Source organism: Hemicordylus capensis, chromosome 3 (assembly GCF_027244095.1).
Source record: "Hemicordylus capensis ecotype Gifberg chromosome 3, rHemCap1.1.pri, whole genome shotgun sequence".
In the NCBI taxonomy this organism is placed as follows: domain Eukaryota; kingdom Metazoa; phylum Chordata; class Lepidosauria; order Squamata; family Cordylidae; genus Hemicordylus; species Hemicordylus capensis.
In genome coordinates this window covers 321981320-322003524 of record NC_069659.1, presented here as the reverse complement: position 1 = coordinate 322003524, position 22205 = coordinate 321981320, and positions in this window count along the sequence as shown.

Below are 22205 nucleotides of genomic sequence, written 5' to 3'. Positions count from 1 at the left end.
TAATCGCTAGAGGGAAGAAAAAGAGGGAGGGGAGGGAAAAGGAATCTAATGAGTCCACCTCTGTAAAGAGAAGGTATGTAAGGGAATTAAGTTCACTCATTCTCTGCCACAGATGAAATACTCAGTGCAGAAGAACTGATTGATGTCTGAATTAGATGCCCAGCAAGAGAGATGAACAGGCTGGTGAACTAACATTGCTAATGAGCAATTATAGGTGGCTCCTTTGCTGTGCCCAGAGCTTGCTCCCAAGCACTTTTTCTAAATGAGGCATCATTAAAATGTCCAGAAGGCGTGTGCTTTGCAAGCTATCCTAGATGATTGTCAAGGCCGCTGAACTCGGGGAGACTGACAGGCAAAATTTCATTTTATAAAACATATTTGTATTCTCAAGAAGATGATCCATACACTGCCAGTTGCTTTAGTCTCCATGAAAATAACAGGTTGAAATCACACAATGGTTTTTGAAGAGGTTTGAAAATCATTTGAAAGAGGCAGTGCTGTCTGTGTTGTACACTCATAATTCTTTTATTCTACCTCTACATCTGATCAAACAGGTGTTGCAGTTTTCTGGAGCAATTCACAAGCCTGAAAGACCTGTTTAAAGGTAAAGCTGTGCCATCGAGTTGGTGCTGACTCCTGGCGACCACAGAGCCCTTTGGCATTCTTTGGTAGATGCAGTATGAGATGATGCCTTTCAGCACCTTCCTATATCACTGCTGCCCAACAGAGGTGTTTCCCATAGTCGGGGAAACACACCAGCAGGGATTCGAACCGGCAACCTCTTGCTCCCTAGGCAAGTTACTTCCTTGCTGCAAGGGAAGTAACCATTAGGTGTCATTTAGGTGGCTGCAAGACCTGACCTGGTAAAGTGTGCCATCAAGTCGGTGTCAATTCCTGGTGACCACAGAGCACTGTGGCTTTTCTTGGGTAGAATACAGGAAGCAGGGCTGTCCCTAGAGGGGTGCAGGGCTGGGGGCAAATCAGCATGTGCGGGGCCGCCTTAACATTTCATATAATTACAGAATCATAGTGATTGATGACATGCAGTGTAAATAGTGTGAGGGAGGTTTTTGGACATGTCCAACCAGCTTGGACATATAATACATTTCTAAAGAAATAAAAATAAAAAGCACAACACATGCTTCAACTTGAGCATAGCGCATTCATAAACAAACAAACAATATATTACAAACAAACAATCCATAACAATTTCTGGAACAATATATTGTTTGTTCCAGAAATTTTTGCAATTTTCTGCCATGAAACAAGCCACTTATAGGACTTTTTGGATGGGTTTGTTTTAATTAAAGAAAAAAAATTAAACACTTAAAAGCTAAAAATTAAAAACAATTTAAATATAAATATCCCTCCCTCCCTGCCCTACATCTCTGCTCAATACCAAAGCCCTATGGCAAGCCAATCCCTAAATATTTAAGGGAGGGGAGATAACCACAAAAAGGAAATCACATCATACCACCGTTACTAAGCCTGGGCTGGACTGGGCTGGGCTGGGCAGAGGTTCTGTAGAGAGTTCTGGTGCTGGACACTCTCTGCCTGCCTGCCTGCCTGCCTGCCTGCTTGTTTGCTTCTTACCTGAGCTTCAGGCTTCAGGGAGGACTGCATGGAGGCCTCTCTGGAACCCCCACCCACCCACTGAACCCCTGAGAGGTGGGAGAGGCAGAGCTCTAGCAGTTGGCCTGGGAGCCTTTCAAGCTGCGCGCGCGCGCACACACACACACACACACACCACACAATTGGCTCCAGGGTGGGAGGAAAGATAAGTGGCTGGGACTGTGGGGGAGAGGAGGGCAGGCTGCACTGCAGTGTGCCCAGAGTGGGGCCTGTGCCAGCTCAGGGCTCAGGGCAATTGCCCCAGTTGCCCCACCCTAAGGACGGCCCTGACAGGACAGGTTTACCATTGCCATCTCCCATGCAGTATGAGATTATGCCTTTCAGCATCTTCCTATATCGCTGTTGCCCAATATAGGTACCAGCAGGGATTCGAACCGGCAGCCTCTGGCTTGCTAATCAAGTCATTTCCCCGCTGAGCCATGGACACACCATGAGCAACAATTCCTAGGATCATAGAATGTTAGAGTTGGAAGGGATCTTGGAGGTCTTCCAATCCACTTCCCTTATCAGGGTGGGAAACTATTACTGCACCTCTGACAGCTGTCAAGCCTCTGTTTGAAAATCTCTTGAGAAGGAGAGCCCACTATGACATGAAAGACTGTTGCTCCATCAACTGTTGCCGTGTGTGGGACCCTTTATTTACTATAAGTACTCTAGGACTGCACGGCCCAGCAACAAGGTAGCCCCAGGAAAACGGACACAGACACTAGGGATGTGCGAACCAGTTCGAATCCAAACCGGTTCGAATTCGAACCGAATCAGCCATCAGGTTCGGGCTGCAGGTTTGAATTCGAAACGAACCGGGAGTGGTTCGATTCGAACCGGTCAGACCGGTTCGGACACCCAAAAATTGGTAGGATGGTAGCTGGCACCCAGGGGTACCTGTCACCCAAACACTCCTCTGATTATTGGTGAATTGTTAAAGTATTTTTGAATTCCTCATAGAGAATAATTAGGATTGCAGCAAATGTATAGCTTCACCTCAGGGGGAAAGGGGTGTTGTAGAGTGGAGTGTGGTGGGTGGTAGTTCCTAGGGTGGGCAAGGAAGCTATCAGAATTATTTGAAAGGAATTGGGCAAAGGGATGATTTTTAAGTGATTTTTGAAGTTTAAGGTTTTTAAGGTTTTTCTCCATAAAGAAGCATGGAGGTGTCAGCAAATGTATAGCTTCACGTCGGGGGCAAAGGGGTGGCCTAGAGCAGTGTAGGGTTGGTGGTAGTGCCAGGTAGGGGCAAGGAAGCTACCTGAATTTTTTCAAAGGATTTGGGCAGAGGGCTGATTTTTGGTGAATTGTTGAAGTTTACGCGTCTTTAAGGTTTTTCCTCATAATGTATATGGAGCTTGCAGCAGCCCCATAAGTGCACTTGGGGGGGTGCTGGGGTGTCCCAGAGCGAGTGGTGGTGTAGTGAACATAGGGTGCCAACCACCCCCATGGGTTTCTAACCCATGGGGTACAGGGTTCTGTTGTTTCTGAGGTATTCAGTGTGGATTCTATGATAGCATATTAGAGTGGATTCATGGTGTCTCATTGAAAATCTCATTTGCTATCATAGAATCCACACTCAGAATACCTCAGAAACAACAGAACCCTGTACCCCATGGGTTAGAAACCCATGGGGGTGGTTGGCACCCTATGTGCACTACACCACCACTCGCTCTGGGTCACCGCAGCACCTGACGTGAAGCTATACATTTGCTGAAACCTCCATGCTTCTTTATGGAGAAAAACCTTATTCTCTATGAGGAATTCAAAAATATTTTAACAATTCACCAATAATCAGAGGAGTGTCCAATTGCCTTGGGATTTTTTGGGTGGTAGGCACCCCTGTCTGTCTACCACCTACCCCGCTTTTGTGCCCCTAGGTGCTCCACAATAGGGGATATGGACTGGTTTGTGTCCCATTATACTCTATGAGAAAAATAATTAAAAATATTTCAAATATTCATAAAAAATCATAGGAGTGTCTGATTGCTTCAGGGTTTGCATAGTTGTTGGCACCCATGGATGCTCCACAATAAGAAATAATGGCCTGGTTTGAGTCCCATTATATCCTATGAGAAAAAATAAAAATGATTTTCAAAAAATCATAAAAAATCATACGAGTGTACGATGGCTTTGGGGTTTGGGTGACAGGTACCCCTGGGTGCCAGCTACCATCCTACAAATTTTTGGGTGTCCAAACTGGTCTGAACTGGTTTGAATTGGTTTGAATCCGAACCAAACCAGGGGGTGGTTCGAACAAAACCAAAACCGAACCACCCCCTCCTTGTTCGGACCCGTTTCAAAACCGAACCGAACCGGGCGAACTGGTTTTGTGCACATCCCTAACAGACACCAGCTGGTTTTAGTCAATCAATGATTCAATGAGCTATTACAAATTAGTATATTGTTTCTTATCTCTAGATCATTATAAGCTTGCGATTCAGCCAAGTATTTCACTTTTACAAATTAATATATTGTTTCTTATTTCTGGATCTTTATAAACTTGCAAGTTAGCCAAGTACTTTATGAATCACTACTATCACAAAGCTAGCATAATTCTACACGTGAAGGCATTCTTTCTAATGTCTAGCCTAAATCTGCTTCCTTGTCATTTCAATCAATTGATTCTACTCCTGTCCTCAGGAGCAACAGAGAACAAGGCTGCTCCCTCTTCTGTGTGACGGCCCTTCAGATCTTTGAAGATGGCTATTGGATGTCCCCTTAGTCTCCCACTCTACAGGCAAAAGATACCCAGTACCTTCAACTGTTCCTCAAAGGACTTGACTTCCAGACCCCTCAGCCATCTTGGCTGGCCTCCTATGAATCTATTATTGTTCGTCTCCAGCCAGAAGCTCCAAGGAAGCCATTAAAGGAGCACAACTGCTACTCTCCCTCCAATTCCTGGTGACCACAGAGCCCTGTGGTTTTCTTTGGTAGAATACAGGACGGGTTTACCATTGCCTCCTCCCATGTAGTATGAGATGATGCCTTTTAGCATCTTCTTATATTTTTGCTGCCCGATATAGTACCAATGGGGATTCGAACCAGCAACCTTCTGCTTGTTAGTCAAGCATTTCCCTGCTGAACCACTTTAGGTGACTTTGTCATCATAACCCTCTTAAAAAAATTAGATTTTTGCAACTCTGGGCATTTTAATCAAAGACAGAACTCTGTACTTTATTCAATCTGTCTCTGGTTGTCGTCTCTCCCCCCCCCCCATTTTAATGTTGTTTCCTTAATTAAGGTTGACATTTGTTATAAATAAAGGTGAGCAAACAATATTAAATAAAGTGGGAATAACCCGCTTGAAAGAAGGAGACTAGCAAAACTGTTAAAACAAGAAAAGGAAAAGTCCTGCACATGCAATAAAAACTACTATGGAGACAAGAGGAAAGATATCTGCAAGGTTTATGAAGGGTATGGCAATATATAATGCTAAAAAAAACCCTGAAATCAACAAAGTCCTGGTTGGGACTGGAAAGCAGATTCTTTTCAATGTTACAGATACTGAAAAGAATTCAGAGGGCAGGAACATCTTTCTAAAAAGAAAATAGGAAGATTTGCATATTGCGATTGTGTGGGTTTGTATGCTCCAAATGGTAGTCAAAGAGAATTGTATATAAAACATGTAACACAGTCCTATGCATGTTGACTTGGAAATAAGTCCCACTGTGTTCAAAGGAGTTGCTCCTGAGTAGGTGTATTTGGAATTGCAGCCTAAACAAAACCTTATTCAGGTGTTCACTACCATGGACTTTGTACCCAGCAACAGAGCCATGCAAGTGTTCTGTTGGTCGTGCCTCTCTGATGACACTGAAACTCCCTCCCCTCACCATAAGAACAGTGGCTGATTTCCTGACTAGCAGAGTAGAGCTGAGTTAATTGAACTCTTCCGAAGCACCAGTGCTTCTACTGGTGCTTCATTAGTGTCAGCCGGGATGTCAGCCGGGGTTAGCCCTGCTGAGCAAAGAGGCACTTTTAAAAGTCGTTATTGAGGTCATTCACACAACCGGGTGGGGAGGCAGAAGGCTTTGCTTCACTCACCTTTCCCTTAGACAATTACCCAAATTTTGGTGGGAGCACCATCTGTGCTCCCACATGATCCATTTTCAGAAACGCATCCCAGCCTCTGGGCATCCCATAATGCACCACGCACCAAGTGTAATGCATCTGGGGATTCCCCCAGGAGGTGGGTGTTCTAGATGCCCATCTCTCTGTGTGGCCTGGCTGGAAACAGCACAAGCTCGCACAGGAGCAGGAAGTCTAGGTTAACCTTGACTAACAGTTGGGCTAAAAAGCCAGGCTAGGCAGTGCTGCCCTGCTGGGATCGGGCGCAATACCAGTAGTTCTCACATGCAGCCTAACCCAGGCTGGGCTTCCCTAGCTTGGGTTAGACTGCGCATGAGAACAGCATCATTCCCGTCTATGCAGAAGGAGAGAGGAACTGGCCCTGTCCAAATTCAGCACAGCATCCCTCCTCTATCTTACGTTTCTTTTAAAACCGTGAGCCCTTTGAGGGCTTATTTATTCCTATCTTACTGTATTTATGTTTCTCCATAAACTGGTTTGAAAACTTATGTTGAAAAGCAGGGGAATAAGTATTCATAGCAGTAGCAGGGGAATAAGTATTCATAGCAGTAGCAGTAGCAGTGTTTGTTTGAAGAGACAAAAGCTGTGCTAAGGGAGAGATTAAAGAATGCTGGTGTCCCAGTACTTAGGGGTACTTGGATGCATCAAGAGGGGCTAGAGTGGAACTTGCTTCCAAGTCAACATGTAAAGGATTGTGCTGCTGATTCAGGATTTGGATAAACTGATAGGAGAAGAGCTAATTAGGCCAGGGACATCTATAAAATACTGCTCTAATCATATTATACTCTGGCAAGAACATTAAGAGTATCGTTCTGTCTCAAGGCAGAATTTCAAGATGCCAAGCCTAAGATGTGAATGTTTTACATATCTAGTGGTGGCATTGTACAATTATACAAATGTATTGGGGTGATATCCTAAAATGTATCAAACAAACTGCAGGCAATGCATATACATTTACACCATAGGTAAGAACATAAGAACAGCCCTGCTGGATCAGGCCCAAGGCCCATCTAGTCCAACATCCTGTTTCGCACAGTGGCCCACCAGATGCCGCTGGCAGCCACAGGCAGGAGTTGAGGGCATGCCCTCTCTCCTGCTGTTACTCCCCTGCAACTGGTACTCAGAGGCATCCTGCCTTTGAGGCTGGAGGTGGCCCTCAGCCCTCCGACTAGTAGCCGTTGATAGACCTCTCCTCCATGAGGTAGTCTTGCTTTATGGTTTAAAAAACTGGGTAAAAAGGAAACCTCAGATTTTGATGGTCAAATTAGTAGCAGGTGCCACAACAAGTCTTAAAAAAAAACCCAGGAAGAGTGATACATCGATTGCATAATGGTATAGAAAATGTCTGGGATGTAATAGTATTGTGCATGTTAATGGCTGCTATTAAAGATCTGGATGGGTAGAGACAAAGCAGTGCCTTTTTGGAAGTGAGCACAGATGTATATTATTGTGGAATGAAAATAATCGCAGGAAAATATACACTTGCTGATACTGGCAAGGCTTCAATGTAAATTGTTTATTTTGTAGACCACATGCACAGAAGGACTGTCTTGTGTACATTTTATTTTAATATATGAATGTGAGCCGGAATACAAAAAGCATTCTTTATTCTAACTGTTAAAATGATTTATAGTTCAGTCCTAAACAAGTTTACTCAGACATCAGTCTGCCTGAATTCAATGGAACTTACTTGCAGAGTGTTTAGGATTGCTGACCATAACAAAGACGTTATGAAATTCGGATTTCAGCATGATTATGCATCTAATGAGACATGTGAATAGTTATCCCAGAGTTCATGCACTCTTTGCTAATGAGGTTCCTAAATGCATAGCAGATCAGGATTGAAAGCCTGATCCAATGTGTGTTTTCTCAGAAGTAAGTACCATGATTGTCAATGAACTTACTTACAAGTAACTGTGTGCATAGCACTGTAACCTTAGATACATTTTTCTTGTATCTCTTATCCTATTATCATACAGGAAATAACTTAATAAGATGTTACCAGCTGTCCAAACAATATTTAGCTTTGGCAAAAGTTCTAAACAATCCAAAGGGAAAACATACGATATCTTATTAAAGTTGTGGTGATGAGCAGTGAAGCTGTTTGTTTACTGCAAAGTAGGCAAAGGATCTAAACTGTAAACTGAAGCAGTGGGAATGGAAGGAGATGAAAGCTGGCAAAAATATGTTAAATGATTTGGGAATGTGAGAGTCCACCGATGTCAGTTATCTTGAACTTGGAACCTCTGTTGTAAGAGCAGTTGCTTGAAATGTTATCTGAAATTTAAGCAAAAATTAAACACTCTGTTGCACGTTTTTTCAATTAAAGGAAGAATGCTTGAGGGTAAATTGGCAACAATTAACTACTCGGAGAAATCAAGATAGAAGGGGAGGAGAGCTAGATTTCTACATAGGAAATAACTGCTTTCTATGTAGGAAATAATTATTTGCCATATAAAGACATAAGAAATGAATCAAAGGAATGATTAACATAGTGCAAGCTTCATTGCCTTCCCAAATGGAGGCAGAGAATAAAATGGCAGTTAGTTGTATCAAGCAGGCCATATGTTAGTGAGTGCAGCTGCCACCAGAGACCTCAACTGTCTATGTCACCACTAGAAGATACCCAGTATTCATGAGTGCCATGTAGCAGTGCAAGGCGGAGCCTGGGTGTTTTAATGGCACCTGCATCGGACATCACTGCAGAGAAAGTTAAACTGGTGATGATACAATGCATAATGAGAATTTTATGTAAACCAACAGGAGATGTTTTATATCAGGTGGTTTGTATATCTAGTAAGTAACTAATTTATTTATTTTTTTAAAAAAAATAGCAGCCACAGTGGCCCCCGATCTGAATCAGATCTGCAAGGCAGGGGAAGGTGGTTGAACCTTCTCTCCAGCTTTGCATCCCCAATGAAAATCTCCACCCCCAAAGTTGCTGTTTGTGCTAGGAAGGAAACTGCTATAGATACAGATAGACATTTCCTTCTTTAGACAAATATATTCTGGGTTGGGGGTGATTTTCATCAGGACTGCAGGACAGAGGAAAAGAGTTAACTCCCATGCCATGGTCCTGATCCAGATTGTCCTGTGTGTCACACTATTTTTAAGCTCAGTATTGTCTACACAGACTGGCAGAGACTTCTCCAGCATTGCAGGCAGGGGTCTCTCTCAGACCTATCTTGGAAATGCCAGGGAGGGAACTTAGAATCTTCTGCATGCAAGCATGCTGGCGCTTTCCCCAGAGTGGCCCCATCCCCTAAGGGGAATATCTTACAGTACCCACACATGTAGTCTCCCATTCATATGCAAACCAGGGTGGACCTGCTTAGCAAAGGGGATAATTCAAATCATGCCTGCTACAGAAGACCAGCTCTCCTCCCTCATCTGTCAAAGCAGGTGATGTATGTCATACTTGCCGCCCTACAGGGCTTCCTCAACTAGCCTTGTCCACCCAGTGAACTGATGATGCCTTAATGGTCTGGCTGCACCTGTCTGGTGCCACCTGTCTCCCTTTCCCCACTAATGTCTTGTGCCACTTTCAAGGGGGATTGCTGAAGATTTTACAGGAAGATATTAGAATGTCAAAAAATGGAATGGTAAATCCCTGAGAATGTCTGAGTATGAGATACATTTTGAGATGCTAGCTAGAAGTTTATTGGCTCCTTAAAATCTTCGTTTCATACAGCTGGAGAGACATCCCATCCATATGCAACTGGGTGGCACAGTACTGAAGCCACTTTCCCATGGAATCATCCTATGTGGCTGTGGTTTCCATATGAATACCAGGACCAGATGAGCATGGCCAGTTGGGTGAGTACATAAAGTTATTGGGGGGAAGTCTATCAGCATCTGGGCCTTTTCTAGGGTTGCCAAAGGACAACCTTTCTAAAAAAATGAGAGCACACACACACACACACACACACACACACACACACACACACACCCCGCTTCTCTGGAAGTTTTAAGAAGGACCTGAAGATATATACATCTTTATTCAGGCTTTGAGTTCATAGTTCTAAAGTTTTAAGTTTTAGGGTTTTTATCTATATTCAAAACTGTTTTAATGGTGTTAATGTTTTAATGGTTGTGTTTTTAGATTGCGAACCGCCATGGGACTTGTGTATGGGGCTGTATAAAAATATGTTAATTAATTACATCACTATCATTTTAGCTATATGTTTCCTCCAGGTTCAGAAGCTGCATGCCCAGGGCCAGGCTGTCTACTAGGCAGACCTTAGGAAGTCACCTAAGGTACTAGTGCTTGCCTCCCTTTCCCTCTCCAAGTTACTGCTGACATGTCTGACTTGGTGGGAATGCTCATTCACTCGGGGGGGGGGGGTTGCACAGGGGGAGGGGGCATGCAGGGAGGGGGAAGAGTGAGCGAGCAAAGCCAACTTTGCCTTGCTTTGCTTTGCTTTGCTCTGTCCCATCCTGAGCTCTCTCCCATCCTGGTGAATTTGCAGCCTGTGCAGCTCAAGTGAAATCCAGAGCTCCACACTTCTCAGCTGGTGAGGGCAAAGTCAAACTTTGTCTAGGGCACCAAAAACCCAACGGCTAGCACTGAGCATGCCTCTAAATGCCGGTTGATAGTCAGCAACAGTGGGAGAGATTTATTTGCCTACAAGTCCTAACTGTGGGCTTTCTGGAGGCATCTGGTTGGCCACTGTGGGAAACAGGAGGGTGGACTAAACTGACATTGGGTCTAATCCAGCAGGGGCCTTCATATGTTTTTCCAACCAATTGTTATCCATTTAGGAGGAAGGATAGCAAACTAAAGGAAACACCTACCTGATTGGATCCACTAGAAATACTTGCAGCCTCAGGCTCAGAGAAGAACTTTGGGGGTTCATTTAGCCCACCTCAAAGGAGAACTCCCAAACTCAAACTCCTCTGTTCTTCACCAAGTTGGATTTAAAGGTAGTGGTGGACCCCTCATTTTTCAAGTATTGGATTGGCTTGGGAAATAATGTAAGTGCTTTCCCCATTTTGAGGGGAAGATCATTTCTGAGTTTATCTGATGTGCATGGAGACAAGTTCTCCTCACAGACATACTGCAGTCACATAGGATTACATCACAGGGGACTGGCTTCCATGCTGCTGCTGCTGCTTCTGCATGTATAGGGGACCAAGGTTATCAGTGAATGTGAGTACAAAATTTAAAATTAGAACAGCCTAGGGATGGTGTAATGCATACTAAAAGAGTCTAGAGACAAGCCAGCAGATGGGAAAGAGCTCTCAATAAAAAATAAGGAAATGAAAGGTCAATAAAGATATACTATTAATCGTAAAGCAGATGATGTCAGGGCCACAGAGACAAAACAAGGAAAGGATTCTTAAGAGAGCACATTAAATGCAATCCATAAATACTTAAGGGGAAGATTCCATAAACAAACACAAAAAACCTAAAATAACAGATAAGCCTAATGTGTTTTGCTAGAGGGAAGACCTGCATCAAAGGTTTAAAACATGGATGATATACTCCCCAGGGCCAGGGGAGGAGAAGAGCTAATTTTGAACTAATTTTCAAAACAAAAAAAAAGTCCAACTCAGTATAACTTTTGTCCAGATTTTAAAAGCTGAAGTTAAACAAGGAAGCTCTATGAACTAGAGCTACATCTTTGGTGAAATTGAGCATTTCTGTTTTCCTTTTTGTCATGCAGAGGCCTATTCTCACAAGTGTGTGTATATTATGGTGAGCATCTCCGGTATCATAGATCTGATCTGGAAAAAACAAGTTTCAGAAGCTTTTTTATTTTTATACTTATATCCTGCCCGTTCTCCAAGGAGCCCAGAGTGGTGGACATGGTTATGTTTATCCTCACATCAACCCTGTGAGCTATGTTAAGATGAGAGATAAGTGGCTGACTGAATGTCACTCAGTAATTTTCATAGTTGAATAGGAATTTGAACCTGGGTCTCCCTAGTCCTAGCCCAACAATCTAAACACTACACCACAGTGACTCTTAGAAAGTAGTTTTGTCCTAAAGGCTCAAAAGCCAGAGGGATCAGGATATGCTAAACATGGCTTTTTTTGTGAACAAGAGGTGAGATTTCGTTTTTACTTATATTGTTCTCTTTATTCTACAATTCTGGTGTCTTCCCCTGCTGAGCAAAAGAGGCATCTTTTTAAAGTGGTGATTCTCTTTATTTAGCAGGGGGAGAGTAACTGGCCCTATCCACCCCCAGCACATCATCCCTCCAGTGACTGTTGCTGGTGTCTATCTTATGTTTCTTTTTTAGATTGTGAGCCCTTTGGGTACAGGAAGACATTTTATTTTGTTTGTTTGATTGTTTATATCTACATAAACCGCTTTGGGAAGTTTTGTTGAAAAGTGGTATATTAATATTCATTGTATCTGTATACGCCTGAAAACAGGACCCTTTGAAGTAAAGCAACTATGAAAAAAAGATTCCCCCAGCTTCCTGTGTTCCTGTCACTCTAGGTGCTATAATGCTCACAGATCTATGATTCAGTAACCATATGATGTCTAGGCCACATGGCTATATCACTGCTTCTCTCTCATGACTGCATATGACTATAGCCTAAAGCCAAAGAGAGGAAGAGTCTTGAAGGAGGAGTCTTGAGGAAGGACTCAAACAGATGCTTGTTTTTGTTCCTCAGAATGAAGAACGCCGGGATGTTTCCTCATAGGCAGAATATGAATTTAAAGGTTGGCGTTCCCTTGCAGACAGTGCTCAGCAGGGTGCAAGCACAGATGATGCACAGCCTATACGACTGTGAAACTAATATGAAGGCCTTCTTATAGCACAGCTTACCAGAAGAGCTGGTCTTCTGGTCGGTAGCAAGCATGAACTGTCAGTTTTGCTAAGCAGGATCCACCCTGGTTGTATTTGAATGGGAGACTACATGTGTGGGTACTGTAAGATATTCCCCTTAGGGGATGGGGCTGCTCTGGGAAGAGCTTCGGCATGCTTGCATGCAGAAGCCTCCAAGTTCTCTCCCTGGCATCTCCAAGATAGGGCTGAGAGAAACTCCTGTCTGTAACAGAGATGTGCATGGGGCCGGCTCCCTTCGAGCCGATGGTGGGGTGGGGGTGGCTTTGAGGATGGGAGAGGGTGTACTTACCCCCCTTCCCGCACGCTTCCGCCTCTGGCACTCTGTGGATAAATTGGCCAGTGGGGTGGTAGTGTACCTCCTTGCTGCCCCATTGTTTGATTGACTGGAAGTGCCCGGGAGTGCCATGCGCACGTGCAAGTGTTGCAAGTGGGCACGCACACGTCATGCATGCGTGTGGCATGTGTGCACCCACCTGCGATGCACACTTCCGGTGACTTCCAGTTAGTAAAACAATGGGGTGGCAAGGAGGTATGCTGCCACCCCGCTGGACTATTTATCCACAGAGTGCCAGAGGGAGAAGCACAGTGTGTGTGGGGAGCGCAGTGGGGGAGGAAGCCAAGTGGGGGAGGCACCCCCCCATCCTTAAAGCCACCCCTTCCCTGCTGCTTCCTATGTTCTTAAGAAAGACTGTGCTAAAACGCTCTATATGGGGTGATGCAAGCATCCGTTCATTGGCTGCCCTTCCAAACACACACACACACACACACACACACACACACACTCTCTCTCTCTCTCTCTCTCTCTCTCTCTCTCTCTCTCCCCTCACTAGCACATTTATTATGGGAGCTGCTCAACCTTGGCAAGTGGAAGCAACCAACATAAGAACACATTGCACGGCCGACGGGTTTCTTGGCAACAGCAATGATGTGCTGTAATACATTAACGATATGCATTTCTGTCATTGTTTGGAAATTGCTATGGATTCCTGGTGCTGATAAATAATCAAAGCATGCATCACGGCAATCAGGTTGTCTGCCAGATGACAAGCTGCAGCACCTCTTGCCAGTTCTTTTAACTTTTCAGTGGATTTGTTGACACCTTTAATCTCTGCTCAGGGCACAATTTTACCAGAGTGGGCAAAGAAAAGATGATTTGGTATATCCTAGCTTACCCTGGCCTCACCCATGCTTCCAGCTTGCACCATCCAGATTTGTGGAGAGTTTGACTGCTGCATCTGTTTGTTTTAGGGTTCTTTGCCAGAATGACTGCTAATTGTGGAGAGGTCTTTTGCACCTCTGTGTAAACTGAACTAGGAACATAGGAAGCTGCTTTATACCAAGTCAGACCATTGGTTCATCTAACTCAGTATTGTGTTCTCCACCTGCTAAATATGAGAATCACCACTTTAAGAGAGGAACCTTTTAAAGTGGTGATTCTCTTATATTTAGCAGGGGGAGAGCAACTGGCCCTATCCAACCCCAGCACAGCATCCCTCCAGTGGCATCCCTCTAGTGGCTGCTACTGGTGTCAACCTTATGTTACTTTTTAGATTGTGAACCCTTTGGGGACAGGGGACTATCTATTTATGTTTCTATGTAAATCACTTTAAGAACTTTAGTTGAAGAGTGGTATATAATATTTTAAGCAGTAGTAGTACTCTGGCTGACAGTGGCTTTCCAAAGTTATAAGCTCTTCATCCATTCCTGGAGGTGTCAGGGATTGAACCTGGGACCTTCTGCATGCAAGCATGCAGATGCTGTTCCACAGAGCTATTGCGTCATCCCCCAAGAGGTATATCTTAACATGCTCACATGTAGTCTTCCATCCAAATGCAAACCAAGGTAGATCCTGCTTAGCAAAGATGATCATTCATGCTTGCTGCCTCAAGACCAGCTCTCCTATTAACTGTGTTGATAAGTACTTTAGAATGATAAAGAGATGTTGAAGAAGATTCGGAGAAGATCAGCAAGGGATTGTAGACAAATGGTAGAGAATAGACAAATTGTAAAGAAAAGGCGGAAGAAATACAATATTAGCCTAGAGAGCACAAGATTAATGGGGAAAGAGCATGGTGAAAGTTTCCAGATTTTTAATGCATAGCCGGGAAAAGAATGAAGGAAATCTCTCATCCTATCTATGTAGGAAATAGCATGGAATCTGTGTATAATTTATCATATATCATAATCACACATGTATATTTTCCCCTTCTTGCTGGAGTTCTGCAGTCAGCAGTGGATTCCCCAGGATATTTATAATGTATTAAATGCAAATGTATATGATTGCCAGCCACGATCATGAGCCACACATAAACTGCTTGCAGTTAACAACATAGAAATGACTTCCATGTCAGAAATTCAGTATGGGAACCTGACCTAATAAAAAAACAGAACAGGTTGCTTAGGAGATATTTGGAATCTTCCACATTAGAAGTTTTCAAAACAGGTGGGAGGGCAAGTGTAAGAAATGCTTTTGGTAGAGAATATCAAATGATCCCCTGGATCATTCCCCAATTGATAATTCAGTGAGCATAATGCCATGCATGGTAAACTGTATTGCAGTTTGCCATGCATCTCACAGACACACATTTAAATTAAATGAGCTCATCATCTCCCCAATAGGCTTCTATGAAAATGTTTATAAAAGCACTCTGGTTATGCTGCTCTGAAGTATGCTGAGACAAACTTGAGCTGGTGATGAGTCAGTTTTCTAATAGAATTCAGAAGTGTTGACTTTTAAAAAATGGCATACATTTTTATTTGAAACCTTAAAAAAATTGAATAATTGAATTTAGAATGCAATTCTAACGGGCTCAGATCCTCCAGAGGCTCTGAAGACTTTTAAGCATCCATCTGGTTATTTTATATGAAGAGGGGATTCACAAAGGCTTTTGTTCAGGTACAATGACAGAACTCCATTTTCTGGGAGGTTCACCAAAAACCCCAGGGCCAAACTAGATCAGATGGTGGAGATTCGAGATCTGATCTTCTGCAGGTTTTTCAAAAGAGCAAATGCCACTACAAAGGCCCAGATTCAACTCAGGACTGCAATGTGGGAAAGGGAATCATTTCTTTTCCTCACAATGCTTCCCCAATGCAAATCTCTGAGAGAGAGAGAGAGAGAGAGAGAGAGAGAGAGAGAGAGAGAGAGAGAGAGAGAGACTGCTATTTACTAGGGCTGTGCACTGGAGAACCAATTTGAACCAGAGCCTGCCTAGGTGCTTCAGAGGGGCCCCCAGTTTGAATTAGTGACTCTGTTGGCCAATTCAATTCAACCTGGTTGCTTCAAATCTTTGTCTCATCCTGTCCCACGCAACCCACATCTGAACACATACATCTCCGAACCCTTTAATTTACGGGTGGGCAGGAGACCCATGGATTCCTTTTTTAAAAACTTAATTTTGCTCCAGGTAGTGAGGGAGCGAGCCACCTAATGGCGCAGGGGGGAAATGACTTGATTAGCAAGCTAGAGGTTGCCAGTTCGAATCCCCACGAGTATGTGTCCCAGACTATGGGGAACACCTATATCGGGCAGAGGTGATATAGGAAGACGCTGAAAGGCATCATCTCATACTGCTCAGATGGCAATGGCAAACCCCTCCTGTATTCTAATAAAGAAGGTAGGCTAATGTAAAGTTTGGCCTGGTTTTCCAGGGCATTACAAACTGTTTTCATTGTTTTAATAACGGCTTTATGTTATTTTTACAGCTTCTGATTTTAATAGTTAATTGATTTTATTTTTAGGTACATAGGAATCTGCCATATACTGAGTCAGACCATTGGTCTATCTAACTTAGTAGTGTCTTCACAGACTGGCAGCAGCTTCTTCAAGGTTGCAGGCAGGAATCTCTTTCAGCCCTATCTTGGAGAAGCCAGGGAAGGAACTTGGAACCTAGATGCTCTTCCCAGAGCGGCTACATCCCCTGAGGGGGAATATCTTACAGCACTCATACTTCTAGTCTCCCTTTCATATGCAACCAGGGTAGACCCTGTTTAGCTAAGGGGACAAGTCATGCTTGCCACCACAAGACCATTAAACTGCCCTGAGCCATTTTTTGGAAGGGCGGTATAGAAATTGAATAAATAAATAAAATAAATAATAAAGACAACCACAGGGCTCTGTGGTCGCCAAGAGTCAACACCGACTCAACGGCACACTTTACCTTTAGTGAGGGAGCCATGCCTGCAGTATTTTCAGCTTTCAAAAAGGCCCCTAGAAGAGAGGTCTCCCCCGCAGTCTCTGCAGTAAAGAGTAGGTTTTTGCAATGCTTTGAATGCTGAATCAGCGCCCAATCCAATTGTGCCGATTCAAGCCACTGTTGGATTCAAGTTGAATCAGGCTCAGTTCAGCCAATTTACCCACTGGTACACACCTACCTATAGGTACTAAGCTTCTTCTCAAAGCTTTTATTGTTATTTTTATTTTTAAAAGCTGTTTCTCTTAAGTGTAATGTCCGGACTGGCATTAATGCCTGGGGTTAAGCTGTTAAGTGGTTTGTTTTCTTTATTTTAATAACATGGTATTATGATTATTGTGAACTTGCAGCTCCCTACCTTGCTCCTTTGGGATGGAAAGAAAGATAAATTAATGTTTACTAGCTGATCCAGCACAGACCATCTGCGCCCCTAGTTCTCCCTGTCATTCCCCCGCTCCCTTCAGCCCCATTCCATTCTGCGCTTGGCTTTCCTTTCTCTCTCTGCCTGCCGGCGGCAGTTTTCCTTGCCAGCCACTGTGGCTGGCGCTTTCCTTCCTCGCTGGCCGGGCCGGGTTTCCCTCCCCACCAGCCAGCCGCTGCTGCAATTTTCTCCCTGTCCCCCAGATAGCTGCTCACAAACTCTTGCAAAAGCTGCCACACATGGGATCAGCGACAGGTACGTTTAGGAGAATTAGATAGATAGACAGATAGATAGATAGATAACCCAGTGCTTGTTAGCTCAGAATTGTTGTGCAGGGTTCAGTGGCTGACATACTGCGCAAGCTTCTGTGCATGTTGTAACAGTGCACATGGAGTTGTGCAAATGTGCTTTTGTGCATGTGCAAAAAGGGCACAACTGACTGTGCAACAGTATGGCCATTGAAAATGATGGCCATACTTTCACACAACCACAGTTGTGCAATGTGTGTGTGTGTGTGTGTGCAACACACACATCAAGGCTGTTCTCAAGTGCAGCCTAACCCAAGCTAGGGAAGCCTAGCCTGGGTTAGGCTGCATGTGAGAACTGCCGGGATTAGATCAGATCCCAGTGGGGGCAGCACCGCCTAGCCCAGCTTTGTAACCCAGCTTTTAGCCAGGGTTAAAGGCTTGAGCGAGCCATTAACCCAGGCTCCACGATCATGTGTTCACAGGGGCTGCATTCAGCCCCACAGAGAAAGGCGCCTGGAGCACCCATCTCCTGGGGGAACGCCCCAAGGCACCATTCATGTCGCACAATGCATTGTGGGATATCCGGAGGCCGAGACGACACCGGAGCTCTACGCTGCACCATGCAGCGTGGATTGTCTCGGAGAGCAGTTCACGCTTCCAGCAACATTGCAGCACAGATTTGGGAGGAAGGTGAGTTAAACCAGCCTTCCCAACTACCCGCCTGTTTGTGTGAACGGCCCCCTTGTGTTACAATATGCATGAAAAGTTGCACAGTATGTCAGCCAGTGGGACTAACTGTGAACAGAACTCCAACCTTAGAGATGATTATAGCACATTGGAAGCCAAATAGGTCTCACTGAATGTAATGTGGTACTAACTTCTATGGCTGGCTGGTGTTGTTTTTTAAAAAAAAAAAAAAAATGTAACAAACACCACTTGCCAAAATAAGCAAGTCTATTCATTGCCAGTGCTATTTAAAGCACTGCTGACATCTGAAGATGAACATGAAGATCTTATATTCCCGACTGTTCTGGGCAGAATAATGATACCTGATATCTCCAAATGTTTACTCTGTGTTCCTTCTGTTTCCCCAAATATTTGTCATATGATTCCAAGGCTGAATTCATTCATGGCACTTCCTTACTTCAGCCTGTCAGTTGGCGTTTGTACCACAGTATTCCTATAAGCCAACTGTAAACCTTCAGATTCAGTTTCTAACATTTGCTCTTGAGTCTTCTCAGTGCTCTGTAATCCATGGCTTCTGTCTTCTTTCTGCTTCCTAATGACACAGTAACCAGAGCTGGGGAGCCTTTCATCTGAAATTCAACATACTCTCCAACATTTCATAGAGGAAAATAGGTTACTGATAGGTTACATGTCTATAACATCCTAGTCCTAATATCATGGTTCCCTGCCCTCCAAGATTTAACATTGCTCTAACTTCTGCATGTTGTTTTAATTTACATCATAATAATCTTGCCTCCACTTCATGCTTATGTGCATGACTTTACCTACATGTGCACTACAGAAAAAAAATTATGCATTCTCCAGAAATAGAGACGGGTGCCAGAACTGGGAGCTATGCAAGTGTTGCACCAGCAACTAGAGAGGAGAGCTCGTCTTGTGGTAGCAAGCATGACTTGTCCCCTTAGGGTCCACCCTGGTTGCATACGATAGGGAGACTAGAAGTGTGAGCACTGTAAGATATTCCCCTTAGGGGATGGAGCCGCTCTGGGAAGAGCAGAAGGTTCCAAGTTCCTTCCCTAGCATCTCCGAGATAAGGCTGAGAGAGATTCCTGCCTGCAACCTTGGAGAAGCTGCTGCCAGTCTGTGAAGACAATACTGAACAAGATAGACCAATGGTCTCACTCGGTATACGGCAGCTTCCTATGTTCCTAACCAATCACAGACATGATCTCTTTACTCTTACAGTGTTTGTCTCTGCAGACAAATGCTGTAATAATGGAAGGGGGTGGGTGGGACTTCTGAGTGCTTCATTGTGGTTGGTGGGGCTTCAGGACGTTCTATCAGAATCCTGTATGTGAGAACCAACTATCTCCTTTTTTAAAAAAACTGAAGATGGCTGTTTATCTGTGGTTTGGCCTCCTGTATCTCTGGCACGAGCAGAACAAAAATACAACTCTGCATGTTCCGAGTCCATGACATATGAATAAAATGCCACTTAATATAGACATCATACAGAGCTACGTTGCAGTTGAGGATCAGATACAATCCATATTTTGGATGTGGTATATAAATAAATGCAGGTTATTTATATATTACATCCCAAATCAATGAAATTGCGTGTTACATTAGCACAAACCCATCTGCACTTATATGCAAATTAATTAATTACATGTGTCATTAATTATATTGCATTCATGTCTATTACTCTGGGTGCTTGGCTCATTTGGTTTATGTGGAAACTGACATTTGAGACTGCAGAATTTGGGAGTTATTTTTGGTATGAGGGTGGTGGCAGGAGGAGAAATTCAGGGCTGGTTCAAGCAATCAAAACTCCAGCTCAGACTGTATATTATGCAGAGTTATTTTCTCTGCCTTTTTTTTCAAAACTCAAAACAGTCTGGGCTGACACTGTGTGGAGAAAATGCTGATGAGCAGAGAAGCAATTGCTTAGTTCTTTCCCCCTCTGCTTACCTGCCCCCCCCATGCTCGCCCCCCGCTATATTTTCAGGTCAGAATACAGTGGCAGCATGAGAGGAAAAATACTTGGGGGGGGCAGAGGGGCAAAGTATATTTCTGGGGCAGGGGTAAATTTTGCCCCATATTTTAGATGGAGCAAGACTGGTAAATTTCACATTATCTCTCATGTCCTAAATATAAATATAGTGGCTGACATACCATGCAGCAAACTGTTTATCTAAGAGAAAGGTGCCTGCACTGCTGTAACACACTCTACAGCCTGCCCGTGCTGCTTGGGGAGGAAAAATGGGGGACACAAAAGAGGCAATGTGAATTTATGGGTGGGTGAGCAAGCTGTACCCCAGGTATTAGATATCTGAAACAGAAATGGGGGCAGGTGGGGTGGGAACTAATTGTCTGAGGGGGCGCTAGTCTCCCTTGTCCCTCTTGGGGTCACCCTTGAGTCATGGAGCAGCCGTGCCTCCCCAAACAGCCAAAGTAGACTGTAGAGGGCATCACAGCAGCAGGCACACCTCCCTCTTAGATGGATGGATCTCTGCACGGTATGTCAGCCATTGTCTCTGAAGCAAGTCTTATTGATTTGTGACTGTGTCCACTAAACAAGCATGCATAGGACTGCAGCTGCATTTTATTTTAATTTCCAGTGTTTTATTCAAATATAACTTCCAGGAGTTGGCAGAATGTGCTTTCTTTCTTCTGACTACTGAGTATTAATGGGATATTTGTTAACAGAGAAAACCACATTGGCTGACATCCAGACTAACATGGTGCTAGTGCGACAAAAAAATGCACACTTGCTAGAAGGAAGCATAGCTAAGTGGATACTCCCAGTTGAGTAGAGTCCTCTCCTGCACTCTTGGTCTGCTTGTGCAAGTGTTGCATGTGTGCAACAATGATCACTCGGTAGCTTTGCATCTTTCCCTGCAGCATCTGTGGACTAAGGAAGAGGTTTCACAGCAGGAGGTGCAACAGAGTTTGTGCAAATTGCGCTGGTGCAACACTCACCTGGAACATGCTGCCAATATCATGGAACTAGCTAGTGCAGCATCCTTTCACTAGAACAGGCCTGCTCAACTTAGGCCCCCCAGCTGTTTTTGGACTACAACTCTACAGACTGAATCTGGCTAAGACGGAGGTACTCATTGTGCGGGGTCGGAACTTGAGAGATGATTTTGATCTGCCTGTTCTGGATGGGGTCACACTTCCCCAGAAGGAACAGGTACTCAGTCTAGGGGTGCTTCTGGATCTGAGCCTCTCCCTGGTCTCCGAGGATGAGGCAGTGGCCAGAAGTGCCTTCTATCAGCTTTGGCTGATACGCCAGCTGCATCTGTTTCTTGAGGTGAACGACCTCAAAACAGTGGTACATCTGCTGGTAACCTCCAGCCTGGATTACTGTAATGCGCTCTATGTGGGGCTGCCCTTGTACATAGTCCAGAAACTACAGTTGGTCCAGAATGCGGCAGCCAGGCTGGTCTCTGGGTCATCTCGGAGAGACCATATAACTGCTGTATTGAAAGAGCTACATTGGCTGCCGATATGGTTCTGGGCAAAATACACGGTGCTGTTTATAACTTATAAAGCCCTAAACAGTTTGGGCCCTGGGTATTTAAGAGAACGCCTTCTTTGGCATGAACCCCACCACCCACTGAGATCTGCTGAAGAGGTCCGTCTGCAGCTGCCACCGGCTCGTCTGGTGGCCACTCAGGGACGGGCCTTCTCTGCTGCTGCCCCGAGGCTTTGGAATGCGCTCCCTAGTGAAATAAGAGCCTCACCATCTCTGACATCTTTTAAAAAGTCTTTAAAAACACATCTCTTCACCCAGGCTTTTAATTAATGTTGTTTTAATGGTTTTAATGCCATTTTAAAATTTTGTAATTTTTTTTCCTTCCCCCATTTTTGTCTTAACAAATGTTTTACTTTGTTTTTATTCTGTTAATAAACTCCCATAAACATCAGCCACAGTGGCCAATAGCTAGGGTTTATGGTAGTTGTCAGCCAATATCTGCAGGAGGGCTGAAGTTGAGCAGCCCTGCAATAGAGTAACATGTTTGTATTGGCCTAGAATTAGTCTGGGTGTCAGCCACCCAGGAGGGGAGAATGACTGTGTGGGAGTTAAGAGATGGGTACAATGGTGTTCCCTACCCAGATTATCTCCCCAGCATTTTACCGATA